This window comes from Nomascus leucogenys, chromosome 11, assembly GCF_006542625.1.
Source record: "Nomascus leucogenys isolate Asia chromosome 11, Asia_NLE_v1, whole genome shotgun sequence".
In the NCBI taxonomy this organism is placed as follows: Eukaryota; Metazoa; Chordata; class Mammalia; order Primates; family Hylobatidae; genus Nomascus; species Nomascus leucogenys.
In genome coordinates, this window is record NC_044391.1 from 82,881,172 (window position 1) to 82,906,586 (window position 25,415).

The 25,415-nt window shown below is 37.9% G+C and overlaps 2 pseudogenes; both read right to left on the minus strand.

Moving 5' to 3' along the window:
- Positions 1 to 3,960: 3,960 nt before the first annotated feature.
- LOC100603594 lies at positions 3,961 to 5,297 on the minus strand (annotated as a pseudogene).
- A 6,093-nt stretch (positions 5,298 to 11,390) lies between these two features.
- Positions 11,391 to 12,709, minus strand: LOC100583328 (annotated as a pseudogene).
- Between the last annotated feature and the right edge of the window lie 12,706 nt (positions 12,710 to 25,415).

Here is a 25,415-nt window from a genome sequence, read left to right on the forward strand (position 1 = left end):
TTTAACAAAAATATTGAAATAATTAAAAAGAATCAGGCAGAAATTCTGGAGTTGAAAAATGCATTGGGCATACTGAAGAATGCATTAGAATTCTTTAATAACATAATTTGTCAAGCAGAAGGAAGAATTTGTGAGCTTGAAGACATGCTAAATAAAAATACACAGACTGAGGAGGCAAAAGAAAAAATATTAACAAACAATAAAGCACCCCTACAAGATCTAGAAAATGGCCTTAAAACAAAATCTAAGAGTTATCTCCTTAAAGAGGAGGTAGAGAAAGAGATAAGGGTAGCAAGTTTCTTCAAAGGGATAATAACAGATAACTTCCCAAACCTAGATAAAGATGTCAATATCCAAGTACAAGAAGGTTATAGAACACCAAGTAGATTTAACCCAGAGAAGACTACCTCAAGGCTTTTAATAATCAAACTCCCAAAAGGTCAAGGATAAAGAAAGGATCCTAAAAGCAGCAAGAGAAAAGAAACAAATAACATACAAGGAGCTCCAATACATCTGGCAACAGACTTTTTAGTGGAAACCTTAAAGAATAGGAGAGAGTGATATGACATATTTAAAGTGCTGAAGGTATAAAAATTTTTATGTAGAATAGTATATCCAGTAAAAATATCCTTCAAACATGAAGAAATACAGACTTTCCCAGACAAACAAAAGCTGTGGGATTTCATCAACACCAAATCTGTCCTACAAGAAATGCTAAAGGGAGCACTCCAATCAAAGAAAGGATGTTAATGAGCAATAAGAAATCACCGGAAGGTACAAAACTCACTGATAATAGTAAGTACAAAGAAAAACACAGAATGTTATAACACTGTAACAGTGGTGTAAACTACCCTCATCTTAAGTAGAAAGGCTAAACAGTGAATCGATCAAAAATAATAACTAAAATAACTTTTCAAGATATAGATAGTACAATAAGATACAAATAGAAACAACAAAAAGTTAAAAAGTGGGGGAATAAAGTTATAGCATATAGCTTTTATTAGCTTTCTTTTTGCTTGCTTGTTTATGCAACCAGTGTTGTTATCAGGTTAAAATAATGGGTTATAAGACAGTATTTGCCAGCCTCATGATAAACTCAAGCCAGAAAACACACAAGGAATACACAAAAAAATAAAAAAGCAAGAGAAACTAAATTATGTAGCCAGAGAAAATCACCTTCGCTAAAAGGAAAACAGAAAGAAAAAGAAAGAAGGAAGAGAAGATCACAAAACAATGAGAATACAAACAACAGAATGGCAGGAGTAAGTCCTTACTTATCAGTAACAACATTGAATGCAAATGGACTAAACTCTCCAATCAAAAGACATGGAGTGGCCGAATGGATAAAAAAACAACAGCAACAACAACAACAAACAACCACCACCAAAAAATAAGACCCAATTACCTGTTGCCTTCAAGAAATACACATCACCTATAAAGACACACAGACTGCAAATAAAGGGATGGAAAGAGCTATTCCATGCCAGTGGAAACCCAAAAAACAGCAGAAGTAGCTATACTTGTATCAGACAAAATAGAATGAAAGAGAAAAACTATAAGAGGCAAAGAAGGTTACTATATTATGATAAAGGGGTTAATTCAGCAAGAAGATATAACAATTATAAATATATATGCACCCAACACTGGAGCACCCAGGTATATAAAGCAAATTTTATTAGAGCTAAAGACAGAGATAGACCCTAATACAATAATAACTTGAGACTTCAATACCCCACTTTCAGTACTGGACTGATCTGCATACAGAAAATCAACAAAGAAACATTGGACTTACTCTGTACTATAGACATAATTGATATTTATAGGACATTTTATCCAGTGGCTACAGAATACACATTCTTTTCCTCAGCACGTGGCACATGCTTCTCCTCAGGAGAGGTAACTACTTCTGACTCCAAGTAAGTGTTTCAATAACACCCTGTGCAGATTTCAAGCACTAAATTTAATTCATGTTATTGTCATTATCTATATGTCTGTTTACCAAACTGGATGTTGGGCTTTTCATGTCATTTTAGTATCTTCTGTCTTTGTATCCACACAGTAAGTGTAGTGTCTGAGGCGTTGTGAGTCCTTCACAAATATTTGTTACAGACATTCATTTATTGAGGAAAGAACTCATGTGGTTTATTTGATCACATAATGAGAGCTTTGTACTACTTTATGTTTTCCCTGGCTTGCCAAAAAAGTTCAAGCCAAATTTTATGCACTGTGACAATAGCTATCTTATCCTAACTCTAAAAGATATTTTTAACTTTTGTTTTTATTTTAATTAAGCTAACTACATATTTTCGTCTAAATGATCTTAAATGCATTTTGGAACTATAAGGAATATAAATTATAAATAAATACACTTAGCAAATTTTGGCTCATCTCTATGTTGAAGGAAGATCCAATCAATGCCTCTCACCATGATAAAACATTAAGAAACATCAAGCAGTAATAACTGTTAGATAAACAGGCAAAGGTATTATGTATTATGCTTATGAATAGAAAAGGCAAATAGAGATTACTCAAAGAGTAGACTGGAGATTTATAAACTATAAACAGATACATTTACATGGCTAGAGTTGCTGAGATGATATTATGCAGTGAGGAGAATTATGTATTGAAAAAATTCGTTTTACTTTTCGTTATGTATTGGTTGTTTTGCTACTTAGGAGAAAGACAAAAGGATCCTCAGAGGAGAAGGATATTATAAACCTGGTGAGACAGCTGTGTAGTGGCCCAGTTACGAGAAAGGCAGAGGTCAGATGCAGATACCAAGGTCAGGCAACAGATTCCAAAAGGTACACTTCTATCACTATGAGAAAAAAAGAGTATTAGATTTGAGATTGGAGAATCTCAGTGATCCAAGGAAATTATCAGTTGCCTTGGATAGTTACAGTGACATAAATCCATAGGAATATTATTTTGTGAAGTAAGGAGCATATTCGTTGTTAAATTACTCTTGGTTTTGCTACAGGCTTACCAAAAGGCTGAAGGTTAGAGTGAAATGGGAAGACAGAAAACAACAGGAGGAAAAAGGAAAATCAAAATGCATGATGACAAGGCAGAGCTTTATCTATTAAAGTTATACTTTGGAAAATTTGAGAAAGTAAAGGAGTTGATCATTTTCCTGAACTGTAAACAGACCATTGGTATTTCTTGTAAAGTAAATAGCACTTTCTAGATGAAAACAAACTACTGAAAGAATGAACAAAGAAGCAGTCATTTCACCATCAAGTGAGTCAATATTTGCTTTTTATGGTAACCAGAAATAGCTGGGTTTGTTTTTTAATCTTAATGGTATAAATTTTAATGACAAAGATTATTTAGCCTTTAGTAAAAAATTGGAAATTCCTACAGTGAAGTTTGCTCTTAGAAATGGACTCCAGTTTTAGAATGAAAAGTGCCCTAACTTAACACTTATTTGTTTGTCAAGGTGGATGAGACTATCTAGACATTGTGAAGTGGAAAAGGAATATGCCCACAGAGAAGGCTGGCATCTGCACTGGGAAAGGAAACTTAGAGGCAGTTGCTGGGCTTGGCCTGTGGTAATTGTTCTTTCTTGTCTTTGACACCTGCTTTCAGAGGTCAAAAAACTTTTAACCTTCCTGAGGCCATTTGGTGAGTCTGAAACTTCCAAATTCATTATTAATATTGAATTGTGAGATTTCATATAAAAATCCACATTTCTGATTTCTTTTAAAAAATCAGATAACATTTCAGCATAGCAACTATCAATAGGAACTGAATAGAAGCTGCTCATTTGGGACACAGCCAGGTCATAATTGTCCCTTCCCTAACCCCACTATTTTTGCCAGACATGGAGGCTGAGTTGCCATTTATCAAAATGATTGCACAGCTGTTTGCTTTATTATAGAATTAATAAAATATTGAAGCATTTCTTTTTTCTCAATGTTCGGTTTTCTTTAATGACCCTCATCTCCCTGAAGCGCAGGTTCAGGTAACTGGGTGATAGCAAGAGATGTTCACTTGGAAGATTTTGCCCTGATAGAATGCTTTGCCCACAGGCTGGAAGGCTCTATCGCAGGAAAAGTACTCTTGAACCTGCATCTGGGTCTCATTACTGCCAGGATCCAGTTTCTGCTATGTGTATGACTCGTAGTCCACCTGCCAATCTGGACTCAGGGGAAAGGCAAGCTCCTGGCCTCTGAAGACCCAGATTCCAGACATGGAGCTACTATTGTTGGTTCCAAAGAGGAAGACACTGGCAAAGGAGTTCTTCCTCAGCTTGTCTAGTCACTGGAACATTTCAGTGATGAGGCTGCAACTCATGAAGGTCTGGGTGAGCTCTTCAGGGAAGTGATAATCAGAGTACCATAGGTACCAGCCATTCTTAACAGAGTGCTTCCAAAAATATGGCAGTGACACAGTGTGTCCTCACTGGAGCATTTGGGTGTAAATTCACCCAACACAAAGGTATCTTTGGGCAGCTGAGCAAAGAGGTCCTTGGCTTTGGGCTCAGCAGCCGGTGCCTGCTCACATTCATCCATCTCCTCCTCAGAAGCAGGGGAAGCCACATTTTTTCCTCTCTCTGCTCAGCCCGAGGCGTCTGCTTCTCTTTTAATGAACCTTTCCCATTCCATGGGTGTCATTTTTAGTCGGGCTCTCTGCAGAATTTTTAGCATCAAACTGGGCCGTCTTCTCACACAGTTTCACTTATTCCAAGACAGCCCGCAACTGGGTCTGGTTAATGCAGGTTAGGAGCCAAGGGTTGATACTGAGAAAGGCTTGGTGGAAAGAAGGCTCCAGCACCTGCTTATAGAGCCACAACAAGGTGCAGAGAACTGTGATGTCAGCCAGTTACTCATTCACCCACCAGAAAAGTCCTTATCTTCAAGTGAGCATCCAGCAGCTCCAGAATTCACATCACGTCCTCTTTTGCATTCTTAGTGGCCTACTGGTTGTGGTGCATGATGCCCAAGGTAGGGAACAACCAAGTACTGGCTAAGGGCACTATGTTGCTATCAGCAAAGTCCACCCACTGCACTACCTGGGCTTCTGCTTCTGGAGTACTTTCCTGCAGCTCCTCGTTGCTCACACAGTAGGTAATGACATTACTCTTAAACACACAGACTCCACTGTCACTGTCAAATGCTGGAATCTTGCCAGCAGGAAATTTGCAAAGAAATTTAGGGGTGTGGTTGGTTTGGCCAAAGTGGAAGTGGGGATGGTGCAGAGAGCCTGCAGACCCGAGCCCTGCTGTACTGAGCAGTGATGAGAGCTTTGAAGGCCCTCCAGTTTTCAGGATATGTGTACAGGATCTAAGCCATCATGGTGATTCTTCAGAGAAAGAGAAGGGAAGAAAAACAAATCAAGAATGCATTTGGCTGCAAGTAACAGAAAAGCTGACCAACATGACTTAAACATGAAGGGTTTATTTTTCTCATATTACCAAACCTATGCAATTACTGTCATTTGGTTTAGCTACACAACTGGACCCAAGGGTCCAGACTCTTGCTTTACTTTCTGCTAAGCATCCTTCACAAGCTGGCTTTTGTCTTTGTGGCTATCCGCTCACAAGTACAAAATGGCATTTGCATCTCCAGATAATTTGTCCACTTCAAAGCAGGAAGAAAGGGGAAAGATCAAGGGCCAAACCAATTGTATGTCCCTTCTACAGAGAAATTTAAAATTCCTCAAGTCAGCAGCATGTTCTGCCTACATCTTGTTGGTCAGAACTGGGTTACATGGCTAGAAACAAAGGAAACTGAGAAATAAGAAAACGTGAGTAAAAATTTTGGCATAGACCTGGTTCTAGGCACATTTCCACCATAAAAAGCTCAGTTTCACTGAAAAAAAAATAGAAAGAAAATAAGACTGTCTCTTGAGGTGGGAACTATTTTATTTAAGCCTCAGTGATCTGTACCCAAGGATGAAACTATAGATATAAAAACTAAGCCAGGAATCTTAAACCCAGAGTCCACAAGGGGATAAATGACTAAAATAGGCAAGTGACTTGTGTACATCTATATCTTCTATGCATAATTATTTCTAAGATATTCTTCACAAGAAATATGACTTTTCCAATTGTTCTGGAATCATGTGGCATCTTGGTCAATTTTTTTCACACTTGTATATTTTGCATATCAGTCTCCTGTCAGATGATGGTTTGCAAATATTTTCTCCCATTCTATAGGTTGTCACTCCATTTACTGTTTCCTTTGCTATGCAGGAGCTTTCTAATTTAATATAGTCCAGTTTGTTTATTTTTGTTTTCATTGTCTGTGCTTTTGGAGTCTTAGCTGTCAAGTTTTTGCCTAGGCCAGTGTCCTGAACAGTTTCCCTTTGTTTTCTTGTAGTAAGTTTATAGTTTGGGGTCTTATATTTAAGTGTTTAATCCATTTTTTTGTACATGGTGAGAGATAGGGGTCCAGTTTCATTCTTCTTCATATGGTTGTCTAGTTTTCCTAGCACTATTTATTGAAGAGATTGTACTTTCCCCAGTGTATGTTGTTAATGGCTTTGTCAAAGATCAGTTGGCTGTGAATATGTAGATTTATTTCTGGGTTGTCTATTCTGTTCCATTGGTCTATGTGCCTATTTTTATTTATTTTTTTTATTTTTTATTTTATTATACTTTAGGTTTTAGGGTACATGTGCACAATGTGCAGGTTTGTTACATATGTATCCATGTGCCATGTTGATTTCCTGCACCCATTAACTCGTCATTTAGCATTAGGTATATCTCCTAATGCTGTCCCTCCCCCCTCCCCCCACCCCACAACAGTCCCCAGAGTGTGATGTTCCCCTTCCTGTGTCCATGAGTTCTCATTGTTCAATTCCCACCTATGAGTGAGAACATGCGGTGTTTGGTTTTTTGTCCTTGCAATAGTTTACTGAGAATGATGTTTTCCAGTTTCATCCATGTCCCTACAAAGGACATGAACTCATCACTTTTTATGGCTGCATAGTATTCCATGGTGTATATGTGCCATATTTTCTTAATCCAGTCTATCGTTGTTGGACATTTGGGTTGGTTCCAAGTCTTTGCTATTGTGAATAGTGCAGCAATAAACATACGTGTGCATGTGTCTTTATAGCAGCATGATTTATAGTCCTTTGGGTATATACCCAGTAATGGGATGGCTGGGTCAAATGGTATTTCTAGTTCTAGATCCCTGAGGAATCGCCACACTGACTTCCACAATGGTAGAACTAGTTTACAGTCCCACCAACAGTGTAAAAGTGTTCCTATTTCTCCACATCCTCTCCAGCACCTGTTGTTTCCTGACTTTTTAATGATGGCCATTCTAACTGGTGTGAGATGGTATCTCACTGTGGTTTTGATTTGCATTTCTCTGATGGCCAGTGATGATGAGCATTTCTTCATATGTTTTTTGGTTGCATAAATGTCTTCTTTTGAGAAGTGTCTGTTCATGTCCTTCACCCACTTTTTGATGGGGTTGTTTGTTTTTTTCTTGTAAATTTGTTTGAGTTCATTGTAGATTCTGGATATTAGCCCTTTGTCAGATGAGTAGGTTGCAAAAATTTTCTCCCATTCTGTAGGTTGCCTGTTCACTCTGATGGTAGTTTCTTTTGCTGTGCAGAAGCTCTTTAGTTTAATTAGATCCCATTTGTCAATTTTGGCTTTTGTTGCCATTGCTTTTGGTGTTTTAGACATGAAGTCCTTGCCCACGTCTATGTCCTGAATGGTATTGCCTAGGTTTTCTTGTAGGATTTTAATGGTTTTAGGTCTAACATCTTGAATTAATTTTTGTATAAGGTGTAAGGAAGGGATCCAGTTTCAGCTTTCTACCTATGGCTAGCCAGTTTTCCCAGCACCATTTATTAAATAGGGAATCCTTTCCCCATTTCTTGTTTTTGTCAGATTTGTCAAAGATCAGATAGTTGTAGATATGCGGCATCATTTCTGAGGGCTCTGTTCTGTTCCATTGATCTATGTCTCTATTGTGGTACCAGTACCATGCTGTTTTGGTTACTGTAGCCTTGTAGTATAGTTTGAAGTCAGGTAGCGTGATGCCTCCAGCTTTGTTCTTTTGGCTTAGGATTGACTTGGCAATGTGGGCTCTTTTTTGGTTCCATATGAACTTTTAAGTAGTTTTTTCCAATTCTGTGAAGAAAGTCATTGGTAGCTTGATGGGGATGGCATTGAATCTATAAATTACCTTGGGCATTATGCCCATTTTCACGATATTGATTCTTCCAACCCATGAGCATGGAATGTTCTTCCATTTGTTTGTATCCTCTTTTATTTCATTGAGCAGTGGTTTGTAGTTCTCCTTGAAGAGGTCCTTCACATCCCTTGTAAGTTGGATTCCTAGGTATTTGATTCTCTTTGAAGCAATTGTGAATGGGAGTTCACTCATGATTTGGCTCTCTGTTTGTCTGTGATTGGTGTACAAGAATGCTTCTGATTTTTGTGCATTGATTTTGTATCCTGAGACTTTGCTGAAGTTGCTAATCAGCTTAAGGAGATTTTGGGCTGAGACAATGGGGTTTTCTAGATATACAATCATGTCATCTGCAAACAGGGACAGTTTGACTTCCTCTTTTCCTAATTGAATACCCTTTATTTCCTTCTCCTGCCTGATTGCTCTGGCCAGAACTTCCAGCACTATGTTGAATAGGAGCAGTGAGAGAGGGCATCCCTGTCTTGTGCCAGTTTTCAGAGGGAATGCTTCCAGTTTTTGCCCATTCAGTATGATATTGGCTGTGGGTTTGTCGTAGATAGCTCTTATTATTTTGAGATACGTCCCATCAATACCTAATTTATTGAGAGTTTTTAGCATGAAGCGTTGTTGAATTTTGTCACAGGCCTTTTCTGCATCTATTGAGATAATCATGTGGTTTTTGTCTTTGGTTCTGTTTATATGCTGGATTACATTTATTGATTTGCATATGTTGAACCAGCCTTGCATCCCAGGGATGAAGCCCACTTGATTATGGTGGATAAGCTTTTTGATGTGCTGCTGGATTTGGTTTGCCAGTATTTTATTGAGGATTTTTGCATCAATGTTCATCAAGGATATTGGTCTGAAATTCTCTTTTTTGGTTATGTCCCTGCCAGGCTTTGGTATCAGGATGATACTGGGTTCATAAAATGTGTTAGGGAGGATTCCCTCTTTTTCTATCGATTGGAATAGTTTCAGAAGGAATGGTACCAGTTCCTCCTTGTACCTCTGGTAGAAGTCAGCTGTGAATCCATCAGGTCCTGGACTGTTTTTGGTTGGTAAGCTATTGATTACTGCCACAATTTCAGAACCTGTTATTGGTCTATTCGGAGATTCAACTTCTTCCTGATTTAGTCTTGGGAGGGTGTATTTATCGAGGAATTTATCCATTTCTTCTAGATTTTCTAGTTTATTTGCATAGTGGTGTTTGTAGTATTCTCTGATGGTAGATTGTATTTCTGTGGGATCGGTGGTGATATCCCCTTTTGCATTTTTTATTGCATCTATTTGATTCTTCTCTTTTCTCCTTTATTAGTCTTGCTAGCCGTCTATCAATTTTGTTGATCTTCTCAAAAAACCAGCTCCTGGATTCATTAATTTTTTGAAGAGTTTTTTGTGTCTCTATTTCCTTCAGTTCTGCTCTGATTTTAGTTATTTCTAGCCTTCTGCTAGCTTTTGAATGTGTTTGCTCTTGCTTTTCTAGTTCTTTTAATTGTGATGTTAGGGTGTCAATTTTGGATCTTTCCTGCTTTCTCTTGTGGGCATTTAGTGCTATAAATTTCTCTCTACACACTGCTTTGAACGTGTCCCAGAGATTCTGGTATGTTGTGTCTTTGTTCTCGTTGGTTTCAAAGAACATCTTTATTTCTGCCTTCATTTCCTTATGTACCCAATAGTCATTCAGGAGCAGGTTGTTCAGTTTCCATGTAGTTGAGCAGTTTTGAGTGAGTTTCTTAATCCTGAGTTCTAGTTTGATTGCACTGTGGTCTGAGAGACAGTTTGTTATAATTTCTGTTCCTATGTGCCTATTTTTATACCAATACTAAGCTATTTGGGTTACTCTACCCTTGTAATATATTTTGAAGTCCGATAATGTGGTGCCTTTAGCTTCGTTCTTTTTGCTCAGGGTTGCTTTGACTATTCAGGCTCTTTAGTTGTTCCACAAGAATTTTAGGACTGCTTTTCCTATTTCTGAGAAAAATGGCATGGGTATTTTGATAGGGTTGTATGGAATCTGCAGATTGCTTTGGTTAGTAGAAAAAAATTTTAATGTGTAGATTTTATTGAAAATATTTATATTCAAAAATAGTTTGGATTCTAAACACTTAGATTTTACCTGATTAAAATCAGAAGTGTTGATTTTATTGTTAGAAGAAGCTTTGGTTATCTTATCTTAACAGACAATTTCTACATAAACAACTATTTGATTATATAAAATATCAAATGTAAATAGAAATAGACCAAGAAGCAATAGACATAAATAATTATTTAACCAGTAGCAATCATTTGGATCACCTTTTAAAGGAATTTTTGGATACATGAAAAATGGAAAGATACTGTAATAAGATAATGCAGCACACAAAGGCATTTGATCCTAACTCATCACTGTTACTACACTTCTATTTTTCAGTATTGGTGAACCCCTATTATTGCCCATCAATCATTCGGTTTATTATATAAACCATAATGCAGGACCATGTGTTCTGCAGGCAGGACAGGTCTTAGAATGCCAACATCTGTCATGGGCTGTAAGACACAAGACTTAAATGTTTATTTCGTTCACTACTTTAGACTTTTCTCTTTTTTTAAGTTCTAAGATGGACCAAGTTATCCTGTTGTTTTTTGTCTTCAGGAGGAATAGACAAGCATTTAAGGCAGCAAGTACTGCAACTGGCTGCTTGGAAAGGCAACAACCAAGGAAGGGCAACAAGGAAAGCCATAGTGACATTGTGCCCCAGAGGCTGAAAGTGCTTAGGATCACCAGGGCAGCACCTTCCCTTTGCAGGCCATGTTCTCTAGCGTGTTACCTCAGTGCCCTTGCTAATAGCAGACATTGCTGCTCCAAGCCCAGCATTTGCAGCCTCAGTCTTAGCTGGCTTGGCCATGCTGTTGCCTGTGGTTGTGGTTTGTTAATTTTCAGTGCTGTATGTTGTTCCATTATGCAAACCTGCCACAATTCATCCATATTACTGTTAATGGATTTTTCTTTTTTCTTTCTTTATTTTTTTTTTTTGGTGAAAGAGCATGCTTTATTGGAAAGCAGAGTTCTGCACAGTGACCAAGAGATGAAGGACGCCCAGTGAGCATTTACACATTTTACTCCAAAAGACACACAGAACATCTTACCAACAAAAATAAACTGGAACAGGGTTTCCTCTGGGTAACTCCCCAGCCTCATCCCTTTCAGGGATTGGAAAATCTCCCAACCATTTTCCTGTTGGCAGCTGTGGTTCACTAGAGATAGAGCCCCTTGGGAGTGCCTTCCTGTTTTTTGCAAAGAACATTTTCTTTATATTTTTTGAAGTCTTCATTTGTTACCATCATTCTGTGGCTCACTTAAGGCCATCAGGCAAGCTTCTGTGCAGATTGCCTTGACGTCAGTATCAAAGAGGTCATCTTTAGTCATTATCAAGTCGTCCAGGGTTACATCATCAGCCAGAGTCATCATGCTTGTATGAATCTGAAAGATGCTCTTCTTAGTATTTTCATTAGGGAGGGGAATCCTGATCTTCCTGTCAGTGCGGCCTGGTCTGCTAAGTGCTGGATCCAAATTTGTGTTTGGTTTGTGGCCATGATAACTTTCACATCTCCCCTAGAATCAAATCCATCCAACTGGTTCCACAGTTCCAACGTTGTTCACTGAATTGCTCTCTCACCACCAGAATTTGAGTCATATCTTTTTGTCCCAGTGGTATTAGTATCATCAATAAACACAGTGGATGGTGCGTGTTCTTCTGCAACTTGAAACGATTCCAGTATGAGTTTGAGCCCATCACCCAGGTACTTCTGAATATCAAGTTCAGAGCCAATCACTCTCAAGAAAGTGGCTGAGGTTTGGTTTGCTACCGCTTTGGCTACAAGGTTCTACCTGTGCCAGGTGGACCATAGAGAATGACTCCCCCACCCCGTAGGAAGCTTTATAACCATCTCTTCATAATATTCAGGTTGGGTGAGAGGAGGCTCCACAGATTCCTTAATTTCCTGAATTTGGTTGTCCAACTTTTCCCCCAGTATCAGCATAGGTCTCCTGGGGAGTCTTTTCCACCTTCATCACTGTGACTAGGGGATCCGTGTCATCCATCAGCACCCCTATCACTGCATGCACCTTGTGGCTGAGCAGAACCGAGCAGCCAGGTTCCAGTAGATCCTTGTCTACAAATGAAAGAATGCTGATATAGTGTTCTGAGCCCACAGATGTAGAATGATGGCATGATTGTGATCTCTTCCAAGGTTCCTACTGCTATTGCGGTCCCCCTTCAGATCATCCACTTTTAATCTTTTCTGTTGCTTTTCTTCTAATGGTTTCATTTATTTCTGATTTCTAATGAATTCTTCCTCCATGAGAAGACAGTCTTCAATTCTCTCTGACTTCAGTAATTTTCATCAGCACTGAGTGTGAGATGTCACCAGTGGCAGTTTGCTGGCAGCATCTGGGCCTTTTGTTTTCTTCTTCTCCACTCTAGTTGGTACAGGAGGTTCCTATTTATTTTTCTTGTCCTGTCCTCCTTCTTGCAAACTCCAGGACCATAACCCCCACTCTGATTTTCACCCATCTTGCCTTGGCCACTTTAGCTGCCAATTCTTTCTTAATGTCTGTCTTTTCATTAGGCTGTGGCTTCACAAGGTGTTCGTTAGGTGTTTTTTTTGGATGAATGGATACTGAGTAGGTGGTGTAATGTCATGGTGATGTGAGATAATCCTGGAAAAGGTTAGTTGGGGCCATACTGTGGAGAAATGCAAAGTCTGGTGAGAAGTTTGCACTAATTTGTTAGACAATGAAGCTTCAGAGTGGAATGATCGAAAGCACAGACTAGGAGCCAGACTATCTATGTGGGTTCCACCACCAGTCCTACCACTTACTAGCTGTGTAACCTTGGGGTTACTTACCTATCTGTGTCTCAGTTTCCTTACCTGAAAAAAAATGGATTTCATAGGAGGATTGTGAAGATTAAATGAATTCATGTTTATAAATTGCTTAGACCAGTACCCAGCACAAGGTAAGTTCTACAACAGTGATTATTACATAAAATGCGTATCCGTCACAGGTTTTTGAACAGGGAAGTGGCATTTTTGGAGCAGAGTGAGAGGCTGTAATAAAGGCAGGGGCAGTGGTCGAGGCTACAGCTACTGTTATGGTCATAAGTCTGATTCTCACTGACCCCTGTTGCCTGTGTAAGACATACTTACGAGCAACTCACAAGCAGAAAATAACTTGACAATAGGGATTGAGAAAATTACATTTTCAAAAATTTTATCCTTTACCTTTGCAGACAAATTCTGAGTAGGCAGTTTGGAATTGCAACCTGTAATTAGAAAACTTTCATCTTTTATATCTACCAGTGAATGAACTGTAGTTACCACAGTGGTGGAATTTCAGACCAGCAGGAGAGGGATTTTTTCCATCCCACTGAAATGGCACAACATAAGTTTCTCCCTATGTTGCCTAAGCACGACGTTGATTTGTTGAAATTTGCAGAAATTTCCACTGGAAGTTTCCTGCAGTGAAGTTGTCTCTGTAGAGCTGGGTCATCTCACTGAAGCCACACTATGGAACAGTGAATATGTGGGAGTCTAGGAAGAAACAGATGCTACACTCCAACTGGGTACTTTGAAACATTTAAGAAAAGCATCACTTGCTGACTAGGGAAAACAACAAGGAATGATGCAGAACCCTGAAGCTAGCAACCCTGGGGAAGCCTGATCATCTTAGGTCTGAATTGCATGCTTAATCTTATTTAATCCTCACAGTATCTCCATAGCTATTATTACTAATACTTCTCAGATAAGGAAAATTGAGGCTTAAAGAAGTTAAGTGAGTTGCCCAAGGTCTCACAGCTTGTAAGAATCACCTGAATCAATTTTAGTGCTAGGTTTTCTGAAGCTAAAGTCCATGCTCTTTTCACCACTTCAGTAATCTACTGACCTTTTATTTATGCAATAACTTTATGTTTTACTCTATTAGATGAGTATACTTGTATAAAATTCAAGCATTACAGAAATTATGGAGTAAAAATTATAGAGTAAAAAGTTCAATTCAGTTCTTCTGACCTATGTCCCTCAAACCACTTTTTTTCTCAGAAGTTATCATTATTGACAGTGGGATGTGATTTCTTCCAGATACTTTTTCCCCTGTGTGTTTACAAACTTAGCACATATATGACGATTCTTATAGAAAAGGTAAACTGAAGCTTAGAGAAGTTAAAGTGACTCACCCGTGGTCTGTTCCTGCTGGATATCCACTGTAAATAGGATCATTTTGTTAATGATTTCCTTTAACTTCTTATTACTTTGTGCTTTTTTTCCTTTCACTTTGGACCCTTCCCTCCCAGAGTGATTTGAATTATTTCATTATACTGTGGCTTAAATTATAGAGATATATATATACATATCTATAGATATATATCTAAATATATATTTAGGTATGAAACTTCCTTGTGTCCTTATAATTATACATAACTATAAAACCTGAATAAATTAAGAAACAATATAATTTAAAAATGAAAGTTAAATCATCAATGTTAAGGCAATGCATTTTAATGTAATTGAAATAAAATTGCCAATGTTTGGGTTAATTATAGGAAGACATTTTATTTCACTTGTTGATTTTTGATTTTGAGCATGATAGTGCATTTTTTTTTTTTTGCTTTTAAACAATAAATATATACTCTCATTTTATCCTATGGCCAGTCAAAAGGCAATAAAGCAATGTAATAGTGCATGCCCAAACAATACGGAAACATTTTTAAAGGACAATTTACCAAAAATATTTTTCATGTATTTCTACAACTGTAAGTTCTAGTAATGAACTTTTGCAATCTGATTAGTACAGAGGTAGATACACACAAAGAATCCACATTTCCCAAATGGTACTAACTACCATACCACTGTATCGAATTACTGTGTATAAGATGACTCAGTTCTCTCACAAATTGTTCATTGTTTGAACTATTGGTAAACTTTTGTTTGCATAGTATAAAATGAGGCATTCTGGACTGCAGTGGACGTTGGTGCCTTGTTTCCTTTCTGAGTCCACCTCAATTTCTTCCTTATTAGCTGCCCCAGTTGGTATATATTACTGCCCCCTGTCATTTTCATGACACCATATGTAAACCTCAGTTTATTCAGTAACTTAAAAAACTAAAGTTTCAGTCCATGAAAATGTCTTGTAATTCTATCCCTAGGAAAAAAAAATTTTCCTTCTGAAAAATCACAAAAGGAAGAATGTATACTATTATGGAACTTGTGATCATTCACAGAGGGTTGTGCTCAAGTTCACCTTTGTCTTGTAAAAAAGAAAGGTTTGCGAAACAATTAATAGAGGAAAGATTGTAACATCTTTATGCAAAATGTTCCAATTTACAGAGAAGTGTGTAAATGGGAAAATCTCAAGATTTGTCATATAATTGGTTAAAATAAATTACAAGTACAATAGCAGATACAGAGTGTTGTCATTTAGATACTAGGATGTGCAGGCTCAAATACATTCAGTTATGCATGTTAATACATAGAAATGAAATACTATTCCTTTATAGGATCATTTGGTTATAACCTGATTAAAAATAGCAGTACAAAATGCAGGGATTGCATTTTGTGGGTATTAGTGGTCATTTAGACTGATGCAGAATATGCCTATCTTTTTAAAAAAGTATCAATCATATGAGAATAAAAAATTAAAATAATCTCAAGGTATTTGTTATATGGTCACCCACCCTGACCCCAACCACAGCTCTGGATAAGTGAGAAGTTCCCAGTTTGAGAATTGCTGTGCACTGTGTTCTACTTCCCTGCATGGGGCACAGAGGCCGTAGGCTTGGGGGTGGGGGGAGAACGCCTCTGAAGGGAGTGAACACAGACTTACCTTCAAACTCTTACAGGGTTCTGTCTGCTGCTGGCAAGGAAGTTGGCCGAGTTAAGAATGGGATGCTGTGGTCTGTGTGGTTTTATATCTCTCCAGTGCCCAGGCCAGGGAGATATTTCTCCATTTTGCAGACAGACTTAGATTAAATTCTTTCTGTGGGTGTCCAGATTCTGCCGGATTGATGTCAGCCTTCCATGTTACCCATCTCCTAGTTTGTACTATGGCTTGAAGCCCCTCTTTCCTATCCTAAGATATACTTACTCTCTATAAAAAAGAAGAGAAAAAGCCATAATAGAGGTTCTATGGCATGTAATGTCCTCATGAATCTATTACCCTGGTGCATAATACATTTATTATTCTAATTGGCATAAGTACCAGAAGCGTGTTTCTGGATCTTTCCTTGGGATTCAACATGGGTATCCACTCAAAGGAAAGTGTTCCATTAAAATACTTCGTTTCCAAAGTAACTGATAGTTAAGACAAAGACAGAGTTCGTTTTTTCTTCTTTTTCCCTCCTTCCTTCCCTTCTTTAGTTCCTCTTCTTCCTCTCTTTCCTTTTTTTCTGTCAGGTATCCTTTAAGCAGAGCTGTGACTGGACAGGGATCCCCGGACCCCCAGGACTGTACTCCCCACACTAGACACCTGCTGAGAAACATAAATCAACAATATATTGAGAGTAGAATGATAGTTATCAGAGGCTGGGAAGGGTAGTGGGGCAGGGGTAGGGGGTGGGAGCTGGAGAGAAGTGGGGACGGTTAATGGGTACAAAAATATAGTCAGATAGAATGAATAAAATATAGTATTCCATAGCACAACAGGGTGACAAAAGTCAACAATAATTTATTGTAGATTTTAAAATAACTATAAGAGTATAATTGGAATGTTTATAACACAAAGAAATAATAAATGCTTGAGGTGATAGATACCCCATTTGCCCTGATGTGATTGTTATGCATTGTATGCCTGTATCAAAATACCTCATGTACCCCATAAATATTTACACTTACTATGTACCCATAAAAATAAAAAAAAACCAATATATTAAGAAACACAGACTTACAGAAGAATTCCAATTAATAAATGTAAAATAAAAGAGGGGGAATAAAAAGCCATCATTGGGGAAATAGCACAGTAATAACTATTGCAGACAAGATCCAGTGACAGATAAAATTAGTGGGCAAAAGTTTGAGGAGAAATAGGATATCAGCATAGTCTCAAAATATCTCTCCCAAAGCACTTATTCCTTATAAAGGGAAGAATAATACATTTGCAATGGAGAAACCCAACAACACTACAGTAACCAAGTGGCCAAAGTTAATGTCACTGCTATTGAGACATATCAACATTACATACCTGGTGATAGTGTGCACTGGGAAAGACACGGTATCATTTTTGCCATAATCTTTCCAAAAAGGCATAAAGCCTCTATTTAATCGTGAGAAAACATTAGATAAACCCAAATAGAGGGCCAGTCTACAAAATACCTGATGAGCCCTCATTAAAAGTGTCAAGGTCACAAAAGACAAGGAAAGACTGAGAACTGTCACAGATTGGAGCAGACGAGCAGGCCAAGGAGACAATCAAATGCGATGTGGGATCCTGAATTGATTCTTGAATAGAAAAAGGACATTCAGGGAAAAACGGAAGAAATTCAAATAAGAGCTGTAGTTCAGTCAATGGTGTTGTAACAATATTAATTTCCTGGTTTTGATAATATACTATGGTTATACAACATGTTATTAAAAATATTAGAAGAAGCTGGGTGAAAGGTATATGGAAAGTCTCTCTCTTTTTTTTTTTTTTTTTTTTTACAATTTTTTGGCAAATCTAAAGTTATTTCAAAATAAAAATGTAAATAAATAAAAGAAACACTTAGGACTAGAATGGTCATAATAAGTTTCCTGTGTAAGAAATTATTTGATCTCAGCCTTGAATTGTGGGCAGAATCCCATAGGTGGAATTCTAGATAGGGAAGCTCCCAGATAGGGAAAGAACAAATCACCATTTGATTGATCAATGGCAAGAACACCGTGGGCCATGGATATTGATGTGAGATTGGATTTGTAGTGGGAAGAGGGAAAACTGGATTATGAGGATTCCTGAAAAACAGGTCAAGACTATTAGACTGCAAGCATGCAGCAGATAAGAGAGAGTCTTTATATGTCTGAGAATGGGAAGGCTGTTGCGATCATCCAGATGGGACTGGAGGCCTTGCTAAGTTTGTGTGTTGACAGTGAGGATGGAGAATGGATATGACATCAAATATTATAGGAAATGTTCAAGATTTGATGAATATAAAGTAAATGAAGAAGAGTCAAAGAGGACTTGATTTTAAGCTCAGACAGGTGGATGGTGGTATCATTGACAGTGAGAAATTTGGGAGGCAAGAAAATGTGGGGTGGGGGGAAAGGATATAATATTGGTGTGAAGTTTGAGATATTGCAAGAGATTCAAATGAAAATGTTTTAGTAATAGTTCTAAGGAAATTTCTTTCTTTATTTGTTTAGCAGACATTTATTCCCTACTTTGTGCTAGGACTTGTGCTAGGTGCTGGAGATACAAAATCCCATGATGTGGCTCCTACCCTAAATGAGCCGGGGAGGAGACAGACACTGTATGGAGGGTTGCATACAGGCTGGGATTACAGGGAGTATGAAAAGCTTTAAGAATTTTCCCAGTGTTGGGAATATGGGACTATGGGTCAGGCAAATACAGAAGATATGAAAACTTAGGAGTCATTAGCCAAAAATGGTAGTGGGAGCCTTGTACGGCTAAGTTAAAATTTAATAGAAGAAAAAAGGCAAAACTTCAAGAGGTAGTCCTGCTGAGACTCATCCTGAGAGTAGGAGAAAGTCAAAAGTCACTCGCAGAAAGGAAGAAAGTGTGGGAAAAGTTGCAACAGAATCTGTAGTCATGGACCACAGACACAGAAGAGAGTTTCAAGGAAGTGGGAGTTTGCCAGTTGTTTGGATTTTGAGGGGATCAGTTCAGTGGATTGGAAAGGTCAAGAATTGTAGAGAAACTAGAGAGGAAATGAAAGCATGGAGTACTCGTTTGAAAAGTATAGTAATGAAAGAAAGCCAAGAAGTAGGAAGGTGCCTGGAGGGGGCACCAAGAGTGTGTGAAGTAGAATCTTCTCCACTCATTCACTCAGTTCAACAAATACTGATTTCAGTTGCCAGGCACTGTGATGGGTATTTCATGTATATTTCTCAGTTAGCCCTCACAACTTTTTGAGTGGGTATTATCTCTTCAGCAAACATTTTTTTGGGGAGTCTACTTGGTACCAGAGAGTGTTCCAGTTGATGAGGACACAATAGTGGACAAAAATAGGCAATCCCTGACCTCTTGTCACTATTGACATTAAGCAAATTATGTCACTCATCATGAAAAATTGCAAAAGGAAGAAAATATACTATTATGGAACTTGTGATCATTCATAGAGGGTTGTGCTCAAGTTCACCTTTGTCCTGCAAAAAAGAAAGTTTTGCTAAACAAATTAATAGAGGAAAGGTCATAACATCTTTATGCAAAAAACATTCCCATTTACAGAGAAGTGTGTAAATGGGAACTCTGGGTTTGCTATAACTCTTAGGGCCATTCTAATTGTGGGCACTGACTTTAGGTGACTTCAGATAGAAACTTGTTCTGCTATTCTCTTGAGTCTTTCAACTCACAAATGAACCTTTTCAAAGTCCAGAATGGTTCCAGGAGTGTGCTCTGAAAGTGGTGGAGCTGGTATTTAGCATTGAACCTGGGAAACTGGGTTAGATTGTCCAAATGCCTCCTCCACCCTAAACCCCAAAAGCAGGCAAGAATTTGGAATCTGCAGATTCTCCTTATCTGGGGTGGAAACCAAGGAGTTTCCAGGCAACATTCTCAATGCAGCCTTTGGAGTTTCTCACTTGGTCTTGAGACCCTATTTCTGTTCTCTGAAGCTCCTGATCATTTTCCTTTTTGCCCAGGCCCTGATCTCTGTTTCTAACTTCGTCTGATAAATTGAAATAATCTCTGATCTGTTTCTTTTTTCTAAGTTGGTTTCTTGGAAGGGTAAGGCTTTCATAATTCTGATAAGTTTTATCACTTTTTTCCCTGCCCCTCATTTGGGAGGCAGGTAACTTCAAATTTCCAGTCTATGTGATTGTCTTTAGAGCAGAATAATTTTTGAACTTGGTTTGAGCATCTTATTCAGGAATTAATTAACTCAGTCATTCTGGTGCACCTTTGCAGAAATGAGAAGCAGTCATGTCCTCCCTGACATTTGTTTTCTGAGCTTCTCAGTGTTTTCAGGTCTTATAGGTAAATGTGTCTTACAAGGCTAGTACCTTTGCGTGACTATAATATAAAGTCACCATAATGGTTAACTTAAATAATTATTCATCATTACAACAAATGTGAAAAATGTAAAATTAAATAAAAGGCAAGATTATAAAAAATACTAGTCCAATATGGTCCCTTTTTATTCTGTCTGGTCACTGTGCTTTCCTGTTGGTCTAACCACCCCTAAACTAGGTCACAGAGTGTGTAACTAGAGCCAGTTTTAATTTGTCTGGACTCACCAAGATGTGGCATCTATTTCTTCACACCCTCATGAAGTTAGTGGATCATTACCTTTGATTTATTGGAAAGTCCGAAGCTCTCGACTGTGAGAAGGAACTATTTCTCTTACTCTTTTGCCCTGAATTATTTTCTCCTTCCCTAATCAAGAATTTTATTAAATTTTTCTTTACTTTTTAAACTACCCAATAACATCACCTAGAAGTGATATATTAAGACTTTCATATGAAAAGCAAGTTAGTCTAATTATAATAGCACTGAACTGTATTCTTATATATAATGTGAGGTTTTCTTTGAGTTTTGGGGAGGGATGCTTAACTGTTTACTGAAAGATATATTTAGAGGTACAAGTAATATAACCAATTGGCAAGGGAGAATGTTTATATTAGAGAATAAACTGATTTTAATTGCTAATTTTAATGTGGCTAATTGCTGTTCATCCTCTAAGGATGTAACTCAGGCATCGCTTCATGTAGGAAGACTTCTCTGAATTTCCTCATCCCCACCCAAAAGCACTAGGTAGGCAAACCAGGATCTATGGTCATCCTATGTAATGTTCTGTCTAAATCACAAAGTGCTTACCACATTGATTGATGTCCTATAATCACACAGAATCAGTGAATGATAGAATGCAGAAAAAAAGTGTGGTATAGTGATAGTTTATGTGGACGTGTAGAAGATGCCATTTTGTCCAATGGTTAAACACTTCACCTCTGCAGCCTCAGTTCAAATCTCAGCTCCCTTACTCACTGTGTAACCTTGAGCAAGTCACTTAAACAATCTGTGCCTCAGCTTCCCCATCTGTAGAATGATGATAATGATATCTACTTAACAGGATTGTTGTGAGAGTTAATGAATTACATATGCAAAATGATTAGAAGAGCACCTGATGCATAGTATACGTGCCATGTAAATATTAGCTATTTATTGTTATGGCATGTAGTTGGCCTAATAGAAGAGGTAGAATTTGAACTGAAGTTGAAGAATAAGTGTATCTGAGTATATAGAGACAAGCTGCCAGTATGTGTGTACACATTTCTATGTGGCTGTAAAGATTAGCAGTCACAGTGTTGTAAGTAGGTGTTTTCATTTTATGTCTATAGGTTTCCAGCCACTACACTGGGTTAGGAAAGTAATTATATGGTTTTTGACCCAGTAGAACTTAAAGTCCACTTCCTTTCTACTGATCTCATGATAGACACTGATATATTCATAATGGCATTCTTTCCAATGAGCAGGTATAGCTTCAAAGTTCTTCACAACATGACCTTCTAGGGTGGCCCTGCCAGTGATCACGAGAACCAATAAGAGAAAAACATACATGTTATTCCCAGAGGAGTCATTCTTTTCACAGCAGAGAAACTGGATCCCAGAGAAGTGAAGTCACTTGTCCAAGGCCACACACAGGCAGCCAGAGCACGAAGAACTTGGGTCACTCTACCCTCTGAGGGGTGATTATCTTTCCATCATCCCTATCACTTGTTTATCTCAGTTTCTAACTAAAATTTTCTGCCACAAATATTTGCAAACTATTCATCTGACAAAAGTCTAATATGTAAAATCTCTAAGGAACTTAAACAACTCAACAAGAAAAAAACAACCCCATTAACAAGTGGGCAAATTACATGAACAGACATTTCTCAAAAGAAGACCTACAAGTGACCAATAAAAATGTGAAAAAATACTCCTCATCACTAATCATAAGAGAAACGCAGATTAAAACCACAATGAGATACCATCTCACACCAATTGGAATGGCTATTATTAAAAAATCAAAAAATGACAGATGTTGGTCAGAATAAGGAGAAAATAGAATGTTTACACATTGTTGGTGGGAATGTAAATTAATTCAGCCTCTGTGGAATACAGATTGGAGTATTCTCAAAGACCTGAAAACAGAACTGCCATTTGATCCAGCAATCCCATTACTGGGTATGTACCCAAAGGAAAATGAATCATTCTACCAAAAAGACACATGCACTCATGTATTTATTGCAGCACCATTCACAATTGAAAAGTTATAGAATCAACCTAGATACCCATCAATGGTGGACTGGATAAAGATGTGGTACCTATGCACCAAGGAAAACTAGGAAGCCATAAAAAGTAATGAAATTATGTCCCTTGCAGTAACATGAATGCAGCTGGAGGCCATTATCCTAAATGAATTAATGCAGGAACAGAAAATCAAATACTACATGTTCTCACTTATCTGTGGGAGCTAAACAAGGGGTATACAGAGACATAAAGAGAGAAAAAATAGACACAGGAGACTTCAAAAGAAGGAAAGGAGGGAGGGGGCCAAGAGTTGTAAAACTACCTTTTGGGTACTACGTTCACTGTTTGGGTGATGGGTTCAATACAAGCACAAAAAGCACATTATGCAATATATTCATTATATCTGCATGTCCGTGTAACCAACCTGCATATGTACCCCCTAAATCTTAAACAAACAAACAAACAGCAACAAAAAAAACCCACACTGGTGCTGGAGCCAGGTCTGGGTCCAAAAAAGTTTGTTAAAAAAAAAAGTTCTGCCACCAATTATATTGGTACAGGCTTAGATGATGGACGCATATACACGTATACGTAAATATATATATGTGTATGTATATATGTATGTATATATTAAATTATATATGTGTGTATAGATATATCACATTAAATACGTATAACTGCAAGTAACCAAAAACAAAAGGAAGCAAGGTACACTCATTGATCCATGAGGTGCCCTATTGTGATATTATTGTGAAATGCATAAAGCTTTGCATGCTCTGCAGTAGTGCTGATGGTACTATCTATCTGGCTTAACCAAATATTGTGACACGATCTTGTTCTCAGGTTGCAAATGAAAGCGCTCCACCAAGCTCATCAGCAGCAGCCTGAATGTCCTTTAGAGCTTCATGCCTGTAAGTATAATTTGTGATATTTTACTGCTCTTAAATGATGCATGATGAAATGATTGAAGACATCATTATGTGGAACAAAATGCAGTTGGGAGTGTGAAGCTAACTATTAAGCACTTGAAACTTCTATGGGAATGTTAAGTACTTTCACCGAAAAACAGTAAGGAAGTGCTGTTTGTTATGATCAAGACTGTATCTAGAGAAACAGTAGTTCCTTAATCATGTTATAGACATGTTCAGCAAGCCTGGCAAGTGGGAGGGAGTAAGAGGAGTATCCAGCTTGATGCTGGATTTTAGTGATTTAATCAGCATTCACTAAAAGCCCGTTAAAGTGGTTCTTAATCTTGGCCAAATATTAGAATTATCTGGGGAGTTTTTAAAACTACTATTTGGGCACTCCCTTCTGGGGGTTTCAATTTAGTTTCTCTGGTCAGGGCCAGGCATTGGTAGTTTTTAAAACTCCCAGACGATTCTAATGTACAGCCAGAGCTGAGAACCAATGGTCTAGTACTTGAGGAGAAAACAGTTGCAGATCTTTACAGATGCATCAATGAATTTTTTAAAAAATGTCCTCCCTTTTTAAAAAATGCTCACATGGGGATTGTTGTGAGAATACATATAGGAGCAGGAGAGAAGGAATAATGGGTAAGAGAATACAAGAGAAGGACAAACGTCTCTCAAAACCTTCACCAGATGTTTAAAAACTCACCTTAGGTGAGTGACTTCATAAAAATGCTAGTGACAAATCATGTCTGGAATATGACTCAATGTCTCTACTCTGGAGTTGTAAAAGGGCTTAATTTGTTCATCAATCCATTCGTTTAGTGAGCTTTTATGAGAATACGTGGTGCAAAAAACCATGTGCTGTGTTCTTTGAGCTCTTCAGAAGGAACACCTGCATAATTCTGAGGCAACCAACACCTGAAAGGTACAGAATATGCACATGTGGGTGGTGGACTTCTCTTTTTTCCCTCTTTGGAGCCAAGTACTTTCTCTGGCTCAGGTAAATATAACTCAGGACTGGGAGGAAGGTATTGCATTTGTATGGTAAGGTGCGAGAGATAAGCAGGGTTTCAGGGGGTTACATTTTGACAGTGTAAGGGCCAAGGGAAAATGTCCATTTTGCCCTCTGAAGGTTCACTGAAAAATCAGCTGACAAAAGGCAGATTAATAAGAGAAATGGCTTACAAATTTATTAATGTGCATGGAGAAGAATCATAGAATGATTACCCCAACACCCCAATGGGGGTACAGTTGCTTATATGCCATCTTGAGGTTACAGAAAGAATGGATCATGGCCCAAAACAAGTTATGGTGGTAAATCGTGCCTCTGTCCCATCCACTCTTACACCACAGCCAGTGCCATCATCTTACAGTATAAATGACATCACATTCCTTCCACATCACCCCCCTGCTCAGAGTCCCTCAATTAGAGATGTTTGAATCTTGCTCTATTGCAGCTGGAAGAACTATGTTCCCTTTGCCCCAAGGGCTTCATCATCCCCAACCACCTGTCACTGTCTCTCTAGCACACTAGTGTTTTTTTTTAAACTTTATCACAATTCATAAATATTTTGCTTGCTTGTATTTTTTTTGTTGTTGTTATCTTGCCTACCAGATAGTATCATTAATAAATCCAGAGATGCTTCTGCTTCTGTCTCATTCATTTTCATTTTCTAGTACCAAGCCCAAAGACTAGCACATGGTAGGCTTTTATTCCCTATGTTTTTTAAAAAAAATTTCAAACGTAATGTTAATAGAATTTTACAGTTAATGCCTGTATACCTAGCATCTAGTTTCTATTGTTATACTTTGTTAATCACATATTTTTTCATTTTTCCATCCTTCTATCTATCCATCAATACATGGTTGACTTTTGATAAATTTATTGAATGAATGAATGAGTGTTACTCTTTTGGTTCATTGTCAGGAGCTGCC